General features: G+C 38.9%; 1 pseudogene across 1 annotated transcript; it reads right to left on the bottom strand.

The window, feature by feature from the left end:
- Window positions 1-696: 696 nt before the first annotated feature.
- Window positions 697-2,118, bottom strand: LOC145167790 (delta(12) fatty acid desaturase DES8.11 pseudogene; annotated as a pseudogene). The gene is made up of 2 exons (XR_013741434.1): window positions 2,038-2,118; window positions 697-1,947 (listed from the first exon to the last, which is right to left on the bottom strand). The product of XR_013741434.1 is annotated as a delta(12) fatty acid desaturase DES8.11 pseudogene (transcript).
- Between the last annotated feature and the right edge of the window lie 9,400 nt (window positions 2,119-11,518).

The raw sequence follows: 11,518 nt of genomic DNA, 5'->3' as shown, positions 1-11,518 counted from the left end.
GCCCACTCCCACCAGCCTAATTCCTTCGAATTCAAGTATTTTGTTGGACTTAGAGGGCCAAAGATTCCAATTCTCTCGGATTTATGTGTTTGGTCAGACTTAGAGGGGGAAAAGATTTCTAAATGAAATAAATTTTCCGCTATATTAAGGAACATAGATTAATTTTGGAGTTGTATGAAAAACATTCATTTTTATTAAGGAATTCTCATCAAATAAACTGACACATTACAAAAATGGTTTATTTAGTTATCAAAAAACTAACACCAACCACTACTGTTACCGATCACCAACAGCCACTGCCAACACCACCACCGCCACCGCCACCGCCATGGCCGCTACCGCTACTAAGGGTGTAAGTAGTTTGTGCTCATGATTTCTCATCAATTATTAAGGATGCATGCCCTATCAAATTGATTCCATCTAATTGTGAGTATTTACTAGGTCCAGTGGAATCATTGTTTTCATGATTGGAACAGTTTGACTAAGCGTAAGGAAAATTCAATAAAATTTGAGGGGACCTCCGCTTCAAGTCCAAAAGAGTAAATTCTATGAGCAAGTCTTATTGTTTTTTCTCACTGTATAAAATAATATGAACAGTTTTTCTCAAACTCTATTTTAATAAACAAAAATATAAAAAGCAATCCCAAACACTTTTATATTGTACAATCAAGACCCATCTTTACTTGAAAAACAATGTTCGGTAAAAAGAACTCAAACTTTGATTTGAGGTAGTTTATTTATGCATACGATACAGATATAAAAAGTTAAATGGTAAATGAATTCAGCAATTGATCACATTTTATGGTACCAAAATACACCTTTTTGTTCGCTATCTTGGTCAGGCTCGATATATATGCATTCTTTTGCTTCTCTCCACATTGCTTTAAAGATTGGAGTCCTATCGATCTTATAAAACTCACCCAAAACTGGAATGATTGCATCCCTTGCCTCCTTTGCATGATAATGTGGAATGTATGAAATCAAATGATGCAAAACGTGGGTGTGTGTAACATCATGGAAAACTCTATTTAGGAATCCAAAGTCCCTATCAATTGTTGACAGGGCCCCTTTGATCCAATTCCACTCGGTTGAATCATAATGAGGCAATGACAGATGAGTGTGGTGCAAATACGTTATTAACACGAAAAAGATATGAACTCCTAGCACCGGAACACCATATATGCACGTTACCCAAGCAGCTCCGTTTGCTGTTACAGCAAGCTTGATTGCATAAAAGACGGCAAGAAGGCCAATATCTGATAGCAGAACCTGAATTCGCTCACGCTCTGTGAAAATTGGACTCATGGGATCAAAGTGGTTCGCAAACCTTCCGTATTTCTTGCCAGAAATATTAGTTAAGAGGTATAAAGGAAATCCTAAGGTGAACCTGAAAACCAAAGTGAATACTCGACCAGGTGGGTTGTTAAGAATTTTTGAGTACCACCTGACTTTCGACTTCCGTTTAGGAATGTAAACTTCATCATTATCAAGTGAATTTGTGTTGGCATGGTGATTTCGATGGCTATATTTCCATGAAAAATAGGGTGTCATGAGAGCTGAGTGGAGGATAAAGCCGATAGTGTCATCAATCCATTGGTATTCGCTAAAGGCATGGTGACCGCATTCATGACCGATGACCCATAAGCCAGTGAGGATGCTAGCTTGACAGAACCAGTAAACTGGCCAAGCTAAGTAAGCTAAAGGAGCAGGAAGAAAAGGAATATATGTATTTGCAAGGAAGTAGAAAACGTAGGCAACAATGAGGTCGTGAACAACATAGTAAGATGAACGGATGACAGATCGTTTGAAGCAATGGGCAGGGATCGCTTTCTTTAAATCACTTAACGAAAACGGTGGATCAACTGGGACTCGTTCCAAAATCTTTTTACCATCAAATGGGTCTGACATTCGACCACCTGCACCCATGCTGTTGATAGACGATTAAACCTGCAAATGTCAAAAGTATTGTGAGATTTATGTAAACAAAACATAGATATAACTAATTACAATAACGTAAATCTCATGGGAAAAAAAGACCTTTAGAGAGAAGTTATGTATGAGTGATTGATTAGCTCACCAGGTGATGCTCTTTGGGGTTGGCTGTCCTCTTATTTATAGTCCAAGAGTTGCGAAATTTATCGATACACTTGCGCTACTGGGTACTGACTTTCATTGTTTAGGAAACACCACCATTCAAATTTGGCGGCTCTAAATAATAGACCCATTTTTTAATGGGAGATTCTAAAGATATTAATGAAAAACTGCACTTGCGTATATTCATTACATTGACTCAGTAAATCTCATGTGACTGATTTTTTTAATGCTTATTTTTAGATTAAGATCCTAATATATTAAAAAAGTTTTAATATAAAGTTATAAATATAACTTTAACTACAATTTACGTATCAAATTTCAATGGCAAATTCTATTCATATATCTTGATGCTGCGCATAGTTATATGTCTTGATGCTGAGATGGTAACATGAAGAACAAATATTATTATATATTTATAGATGGTCCAAATGATTGTTAGTTGGAGAAATGTTAACTATTTTATTTTATATATGAATTGTTTTTTGGTCTTTGTGGTCTAGTTATTAACAGTATATTGAATTGAATTCCATATTTGTAATAAGAAGCACCATTACAAGAAATATGGGCAGTTGGGGACTAATGTTTGTTTTTGTTGCGTTTGGTCCTATGTTACCTTTAAAACTATTTTGTTATTCATTTTTTTAATTTATTTAAATAAATATGTATCTGACCCACTTCCACCTTATCTTACCTTATATATCCCATCTTATTTAAATAAATTAAAAAATAAAAGACAAAATAGTCTTTTTAGGTAAGACACGGAACAAGCAAACAACAAAAAAAAATTGTAAGGACCTTCCGAGTTAAAAAAAATAAGTTAGGAACCAAACCTGTAAATTACCCCAAACCATAGGGACCATTTGTCTAATTTACTCTTAAAAAAATTTGTATTAGATGTGGTTATATTGATATTTGTGCACGATTTTATGAAATAAATGGGAGTGAAAGAACTTCCCCGATTTTAATCACCAGAGACCGATTCCTTTCTTTCGTTTTCATTGGTTTCCCCATGCCACCACTTTTCTCCTCCTCACTTTTACCACAAGGTCATCGTCTTATCTTCCCAATCACCCCTCCTTCCTTGTAAATTTTGTTAAGAAGGTACAAGACTTCCTCATGTAAAAGTAGAACTAGTAGAATTTTGATATTGTGTGTGAACTAATTTTGAGATTTTACTTAAATGGAATCCTTTTAAATTTGCAATTTTGATGTAGAAGTAGAGTTTTGACATCTACGTTTCTTCTTACACCAGGTTGGGACTATTTGTTTTTTTTATTTCGATTTCAGTTATATGTAGTCTCCAATTGACGAAGCATCTAGATGTTTAAATGCAAGGCAACAATAAGTTTCATTAATGCTAATGAGAGTATCACTAGCATTATTCTGATACTATTTTAATGGAAGCTGATATAATGTTTTAATGCATTACTCTTATAATTTTTTCTATTCATTTTTTTGGTTGATAATGGAGATTGGTGTTATTATACTCACTTTGTATGGGTATTATGGCGAGCAAGAAACATGTTGTACAAAGGCTTGGTGAACTCGACACATATCCTCTTTAATGAGATCCAAATGTTCTCTTATAATTGGATTAGAAATAGATATAAATGGCGTAGGAATGTGTCTTGGGATCTTTGGTGCTTAGATCCAAAAACTGTTTGTAATGTTGGTTTCAACTAGTTCCTTGTTGGTTGCTGTCATTTAATAAGATTCTTCTTGTTGTCCAAAAAAAGGAAAACACCACTGTCAATTTGGCTAAAGTCAATAGTGATTATAACCGGATATTTTGAATGTTTACTATATGATTGTTACTTTAATATGCTTGTCTTCAATATCCATTATTGTTTCAATTATGTAGGAATTAGATGTAATCATTGTTAAAGGGATGTGTGATGCTCCGTTGTTATATGTGATACGTTGTTGTTGAAAGCAGTAACGATGTCTTATGTATGATACATGATCTGTTTCAAGGGTTAAGGGTAATTTGGTCAATTTATCTTATGTCAAATGAGTTTTTTAATTTAAGGAAAATTTGGTCAATGTGATTTATTATAATGTTTTCAAAATATAATAACTAATTCTAAAATCTCATAAAATCTTTAATTCTATGAAACTTATGAATAATTAAAGTGTTAGAATTCTCATAATATTGTAGAAAGCAATTAAGGTAGCGGTAGAAGATTGGATTAGATAGAAATACACGATGTTTCCATAGGGCTGAATTCGTTTCATAGAATAAAAACTAACCATTATAGCATTATATTAAAATTTTGTTTCTTACTATGATATTTTACTTAGAAAAACCTACTTGTCGTATTGTACTTTCAATTTGTAACTTATTACGAAATTATACTCTAAAAAATCTATGTGTTGCACTATGTGCCCTGGCTTAACGTTGTCTTGTGGTGGCTCCATCTGAGTTAACCCCTTTAATCACAACAATGAAGATGCAGCGTCAGTAGATGTCCCGGAGGTGGTCCCGGGACAAAGCTCCACCAGTCTAGTGAGTGTGAGTGTATACGAGAGAATATAGAGATAAGGGTTTTATCTTTAAGGAGGCCATCCCCCTCTCTGAAGAAGAAGGAGTCCTTTTATACCTATCATTTGTTAAGCCATATCCCAACGATTTCCTTTGTCTCGTCTGGGCCGATAGGACGTGGGGAAGTCTCATTGGTGATTCGTGCACCACTAGTAGTCATCTTTGATATTGGTGCAGAGGGAATAAAGGATAAAGCTCTGAGCATTATACTTATCGCCTTAGGGAGCGATCAAATTTGTTTTAGTTTATTATAGACCGGAGATTATTGTCTAGAGTTGGACCCGTGCGTGAGAGTGCCAAGCACCAAAGTCCTAATGTGTGGTCGTGAAGGCGAGGGCCCGGGCCTGGCATTAGGCGGGTTAGTGACCATTAGCTAGGTAACCCTAAAGTTAGCAGCTTTGTTATCTTTAATGTATTCCTAGAGGGATACGTTAACAAGTCCCCTAGGCTAGTAGGCGTAGGCGTTGGCACAACGTAGCCTAGTCGTTCTAGCCTTGATCAGGACACGTGTTCGACGGAGATAGTGTGAAAGTCCGACTGATATGATGGAACCGTCAGCGCAGACAGTTTCATCATAAGGACGGTTCAATATTCCCGCTCCTCATTTAAACCTATCTCGTCAAGAGCAGTTTTCTTCTCCCTTTTTCATTCTCAACTACTTCTAAATTCTATTTGCATCATCCTTCTTCTCTCTTGTGTTTGCACTAAAACAACAATGGCAATTGATCAATTTGGAATCGAGCCAACTCTGGAGGAATTTGAGTCTTTGCAGCTCCTCTTTGGTTTCATGCTAGAGCTTGGAGTGCAGATTCCAAGGAAGACGGCTACCATCTATCAGCCGTCATCGGGCAAGGTCGGAGTCCCCATTCGAATCTTTATAGCAGGGTTGTGGTTGCCAACGACTAAATTCTTTGATGAAATTGTGTGTCTGTATGGTTTTTCTATAGATGATTTGACCCCTAACGTTGTGAACAAGATTGTAGGGTTCGAACTAGCTTGTTGAGCACTTGTTGTCCTTCTCCATTTCTTAGCGTTTAAGGCCTACTTCAACTCTTCCACACAGTGCGGTGTTCATACTTTCTCTCAGAGGCGAAAAATCCACGCTTTCATCATCAACCAGAAGGCTCCTAAGAAGGGCTGATAGGACAAGTGGTTTTGGGGTAATAGCAACCTGGTTGGTTCAGGTTATCCCTGTTCGACTACTTTCTCTAACTGAGCAGCACAACTGTGGAGTGCCAGTTTCACTATGGCGCAGCGTTAAGGAAGATTTGCTTAATTAGTCAAGATTAGGAGGATTGTATTTTGGTGGCAACGGGAATAAGTGTTTCCTGGTGGGCCGTGGGGAAGATGCCTCAGTTCTTTGTGGAGCAGGATGGTGAGTACTCTTCTCCTTCAGCCCCCCCCCCCTTTGGAAGAAGGAATGGGTTTACCAAATCGTTGGTTGTTTGTATTTGTAGGTATCGAAAAGGTATTATCCCTTGAAATGGTTTTGCGGGGCAAGTACAAGGGCAATCTCCAGCACTACAAGGTGGACCTGGTGGAGACTCTTCCTCCACCTGTCAGTGCCAATCAGGCGTTGTCACTTGTCGGTCCTCCTGCTGCCAGGGATGAGGGCTCTGCTACCTACGTTAGTCCTAGTTTGGTGGATGTACCTGTTGGTGGTGTTTCCTACAACGATCCCCCACCTCAAATCTCTAAACATGAACCAGCTAAGGATATGTTGATCGACGGCGGCCGCGGAACTACCAAGCGACGGATAACTTGGATGGACTCCCCTCATGTGGACGATACGGGTATGTTCAGTATTGGCAAACATCTTTTCAAAAGGTGTAACGTCGACTTTTTTATGGGAGAGTCCAGCAAAATAATCACCATCCCTGATGATGACTCTTCTTACCATTCGGAGGGGATGGTCAAGGAGGCAACAAAACCGCCCAGGGAACCGAAGAAGGAAAAAGAGGATGTCATCGGCCTTGACATTGATGAGGGTAAGATTGAAAAGGAGTTGGAGGTAAACCTCCAAATTGCTCCTGGTCATACTTTGTCTCCAATGAGGGACACCAATGTTTTTGGTGTTTCCCCTTCGACATTTCTAGCTCCCAACATTTATCTCACGGGATGGACGCTTACTCATGGGTCCCTACTCTCACAACATGTCGTTGCGTATGAGTGGTGTCACCATGCATTCCCTCTGTGTATAATAGAATCATTGGCTTTTCTCTCTGATTCCTACATGGCGAACAACCTTTAACATGAGGCGACCCAGATTCCCCCTACTTGGTGGGCGCCTGCGTCGTGTGGGCTAAGACTTGGCAGAATTGACTGCCGTCAAAGCCGTACGTGATGAATTGAAGGAGAAAGTGTTGGGTCTGGAGGAAGAGAAGCGCATGTTTGAAGAGCGTTAAGATATGTTGGCTGGCGAGAAAGCTTTAGTAGAAGACCAAGTGATAAGCTTGGATGGTGAAGTGCAACATTTATCTTAGCAAGGTAAGACCTTGATGGCGGAGAACAAAGTGTTGGAGGAGAAAATGATGTAGTAGGGTGAACGGCTGGTAATTGAGGAGTTGGAGAGAAATATTTTAGAGGTGGACATGGCCTGGCTACTACAAAAGGGTATTGTTTGTGTGGTGGATTGGGTCATCGAGAGCATTGAGTTCACGTTGGGGGTTCGGCGGATGAAGGCAGCGTGTGTGGTTGTCGGCGTGGAGGGCGGTAAACAGGTGGTGTGGGAGCAGGTGGCCACAGAAAGTTTAATCCAAAGGAGTCGAGTGCAATTATGGAGTAGAAACAAGTAATGCACAACTCCATGAAGGAATTTATGGACACAGACTTTTCTTCATATCTTCGTTTAAGTGAGTTGGATTTGGTGGGCGTTTGTCACCTGTGTCGTGACGTCGATGTTGTAGAGAACCCACCAGAAGGTAGCTCTTCAAATGTTGGACCCTCCTCCAATCCACCTGGTAATTGATCTTTCCTTTTCATATCTCCTCTTGGTTTATTATTTTGGTGATCATGTTTCTATCTACAAAGTTTGAACAGTGTTTAACTTGGTTTGTGGCGCTATGTGGTCTTCTTCTAAGTCGAGGGTGTGTTCGGCAGACAATTTGTTTCAATTCTTTGCATAATGGTATGGTTGTTTTTTTCTTAAAGCTCACTTGCTTTGATCCTAGATGGTTTATGTTGGTCGTTGGATTGGTTTCTTCCGAAAGGTTGATGTTCGCCTATGAGGTGCATTTGTTCCTATTTTGCCCACTAGAAGGATTTCTTTCCAAAGGTTTGTGTTGGCCTTAGGAATTGTCTGGGAATAACTCCTACTTGCCTTGTAGCGTGTTTAGACTCGAAAGATTTTTCCCTTTGATGGGTGAAAATTATTTGATTCACCAACTTAGTTCATTAACTAGGTTGGTTTGAATTGTGATTTTACGATTTATACTTAACCAAAGTTTTATGTATTGGCCCCGTAGTTCATGCTCCCGAGCTCGGGGTTCATTCTTTTTTCGAGTCATTGGCCTATGTTTTAGGCTAAAGTCTTGGCTACCTTCTTTTATGGAAGTTGGGTGGTTTACATTGTCTAGGGTATTCACTTTTAGGCAGAGTTTTCTAGTTACCTTTTAAGAATTCTTTCTAATTCTTGGGCCAATGAGAGTTGCATTCAAGCCTTGGTCATCTAAGTTAGGCCGAGATCGTCACCTCGAGGCGCTAAGGACTTAGGTATTTTTTTTATATAAATGGAAAGGTTATGATCCTTTAAAGCCTTTGTTCATGTCACGGGCAAAGGTAATAGTCCTTTGAGTTGGATTGACACATTTAGGGAAAGGTTATGAGCCTTTAAAGCCTATGGTTGCATCCTTGAATCGATTTCACTCAAGTAACGTGGATGATCAGTCCTTGTTATCACTTGGTAAAGGTGCACAACCTCTTATTGATATGATATGAAGCTTGAATAATAATAAACATCTGAACTGTTTTAAAAAATAGTCAACCTCAATCATTTCATTGATAATGTTCTTGAAATATCAACAATGTATAATGAGGGAAAAAATGACTAAATTTTAACACAAAATGGGTCTAGAACTAGAGTTAACTATTGGGGTGTGATTATCCACTTCGAGTTAGATCACATGCCCTCGCCCTTGACGTGCCTTATTCTTTCTTTTCACCTTGATCTTGGAGTAAAAGTGGCTCAAATTGTGCGCGTTCCAAGTCTGGGGGATGGGCCTACCTTCTTGTGCTTCCAAGAAATAAGCTCCAGTTTGGTGTGCCTCCACTATTTTCTATGGGCCTTCACAAGTGACATTAGCTTTCCCCAATACCTATTCTCCTACTTTGAAGTTCTTCACTCATACATGCCGATTATAATAATTTTTGGTGTTATTTTTGTATGCAGCTTGGCGGAGCTGGGCAGCTTCGCATTTCTAGTCAAGCATATCTAAGTCTTTTTGTTGTCCAGCTTCATTATCGTTTACATCAAAGTCTGTCACACGTAGTGATCCGGCCAAGATTTCATGTGTGAGTACTTCCTTTGTGCCATTTGTTAGGCTAAAAGGTGTTTCCCTGGTACTGGATATTGAGGTTGTGTGATATGACCATAGTACTGTGGGTAGTTCTTCAACCCATGCTCCCTTAGATTTCATCAGGTGCTTCTTGAGGCCATTGACGTTGTCATGTTTGACACCTCTAGTTGGCCGTTGGCCTGGGGATGCACCACTGAGGTAAAGTAGCGATAAATTTGCTTTTATTCACACTATTCCTTGAAGGGGTTGACTTCAAACTGTGTGCCATTATTGCTAATTAGAATCCTCGGGGTGCCAAAACGTGTGAAGATGTTTTTCCACATGAACTTTTTAATCTGTCTTCCTATAACGATAGTCAGAGGTTTAGTTTCGATCCATTTAGTGAAGTAATGGACGACAACTAGTAAGAACTTAGCTCCGGCCGGGGTGGTTGGAAATGGTTTGACAATATATATGCCCCATGTGTGAAAACTAAGGGACTGTTGTTGCTAGTCAGCGGTATGACAAGTTAGTTTTGGAAAGGAGCAAAGGCTTGGCACTTCGGGGCACTTTTTTGTGTGTTAGGCTGCATCCTTGTAGATATATGGCCAATATACTCTTAGGCGTAGTATTTTCTCGGTGAGCGCCCATGCGCCTTCATGCGCTCCGGCTTCTCCTGCATGGCTCTCTTCTAAAAGTGTTTTCCCTTTCAAGTGTGCAATGCAGTTTAACCATGGTTCCACGTATCCCCTCTTGTATAAATGTGTGTCTCTTACCGCGAATTGTGGGGCTTTCACCTACACCTTCCTAGCCTCTGTGGAATCATCTTGAAGGACCCTATGTAGGAGATAGTCTATGACAGACTTGGTCCAATTAGGAGATATCATGATAACATCAACGTGCTTGTTGTCAATGCTTCTCTCTGGGAGAATCTCCACTAAGACTTTCTTGGTTAGGTGATCAAAAGAGTCCGATGCTAATTTGCTAAAAGCATCTGCTCTCGCGTTTTTTACCTGGGGGATTTGCTTCATTGAAAAGATCTTAAATGAGCGTGCTAACTTTCGAACTGCATCCAGGTACCTTAGTAATCATTGGTCTTTGGCCTCGTATGTGTCATTGACCTAATTGGTGATGAGTAGATAATCACAGAGCACTGCAAGGTGCTTCACTATGACTTCTCGGGCTAGTCAGAGGCCTGCTAGAAGTGCTTCATACTCCGCCTCATTTTTTGAGACCAAAAGTTGAATCGCAAGGCATAAGTAATTTCATCACCACTGGGATTTTTGAGGATTAGTCCTGCTCCGAACCCTTCCTTGCTTGCGGATCTATCAATATGTGGTTCCCAGATGTCCCGACTTCCTTTCGGTTCTTAGGGGTCTACCGATATTATTTTTGGTACGCACTTGAGTGTATCAGGGATTTTGACTAGGAATTCTGCCAAAGCTTGAGCTTTGATGCTGGTGTATAGCCGATAATCTATTTCGTGTTCCACCAGTTTAATCGCCTATTTCGGTAAGTTTCTCGATTTCTCTGGCCTCAATACGATCTATTTTACTGGGTAACTGGTCAGGACCTCGATCTTATGGGCTTGGGAATAGCGCTTGTGTCGCCTGGTGTAACGCCCTGTTTCGTATCGTTACCCACTTGGGTGTGACAACCGTCAAAATTCGAGTCGGTTCTAGATTTGAATAAACTTAGTTGCACATATAGGCACGACACATAATAGACTTAGTAACTAGAAGCTAAGTTATAACCTACTAGAAACTTGGAAACAAGTAGGATCGAATGATAGTGTGATTAGATTTCACATTGATATGTGAATTCTACTACTACTTAACTGTAGTGACTATCCATATTTGGGTCACTCTTTGACTCGAACACCATTTCATGAATCATATACACACATCATGCACTTGACCTAGTAGTAGAAATTAGGTCAAAGTCTCATAGAAACTTAAGTCAAAGTTGAAGACTAGGACTAGTATACTTGATTCCTCAATTTTGCTTGAATCTCGGAATCACTACATAGAATGCCAATAAACCGATAAAAATAAATTACAAACATTATTTATAACTATAAAAGAGTTATAATACCATAAGATACTTTAAAGTCTCAAATATTCTATTTATTTTGATATCCAAAGATTTACAAACTCTCAAAAACCCTAAATACCCTAAAAACTCACATTTATAAACTTTGACATTAAAAATTCTATACAAATAATTATGAAGCTTCTAATATTATCTTATAATAATTAAAATTATAAAAATGCATTTAAGGAAATAAAATTGAACTCATTAACATTTACCCTTAATTTATAAATCAAAAATCAACATTTTTATGCATAAAAAAAACTTGGTTAAGTTGCATCTTTTATAAATATTTGAT

This window comes from Lactuca virosa, chromosome 3 (assembly GCF_052849685.1).
Source record: "Lactuca virosa cultivar CGN04683 chromosome 3, Lactuca_virosa_CGN04683_v6, whole genome shotgun sequence".
In the NCBI taxonomy this organism is placed as follows: domain Eukaryota; kingdom Viridiplantae; phylum Streptophyta; class Magnoliopsida; order Asterales; family Asteraceae; genus Lactuca; species Lactuca virosa.
This window is presented reverse-complemented; position numbering and strand designations above follow the sequence as displayed.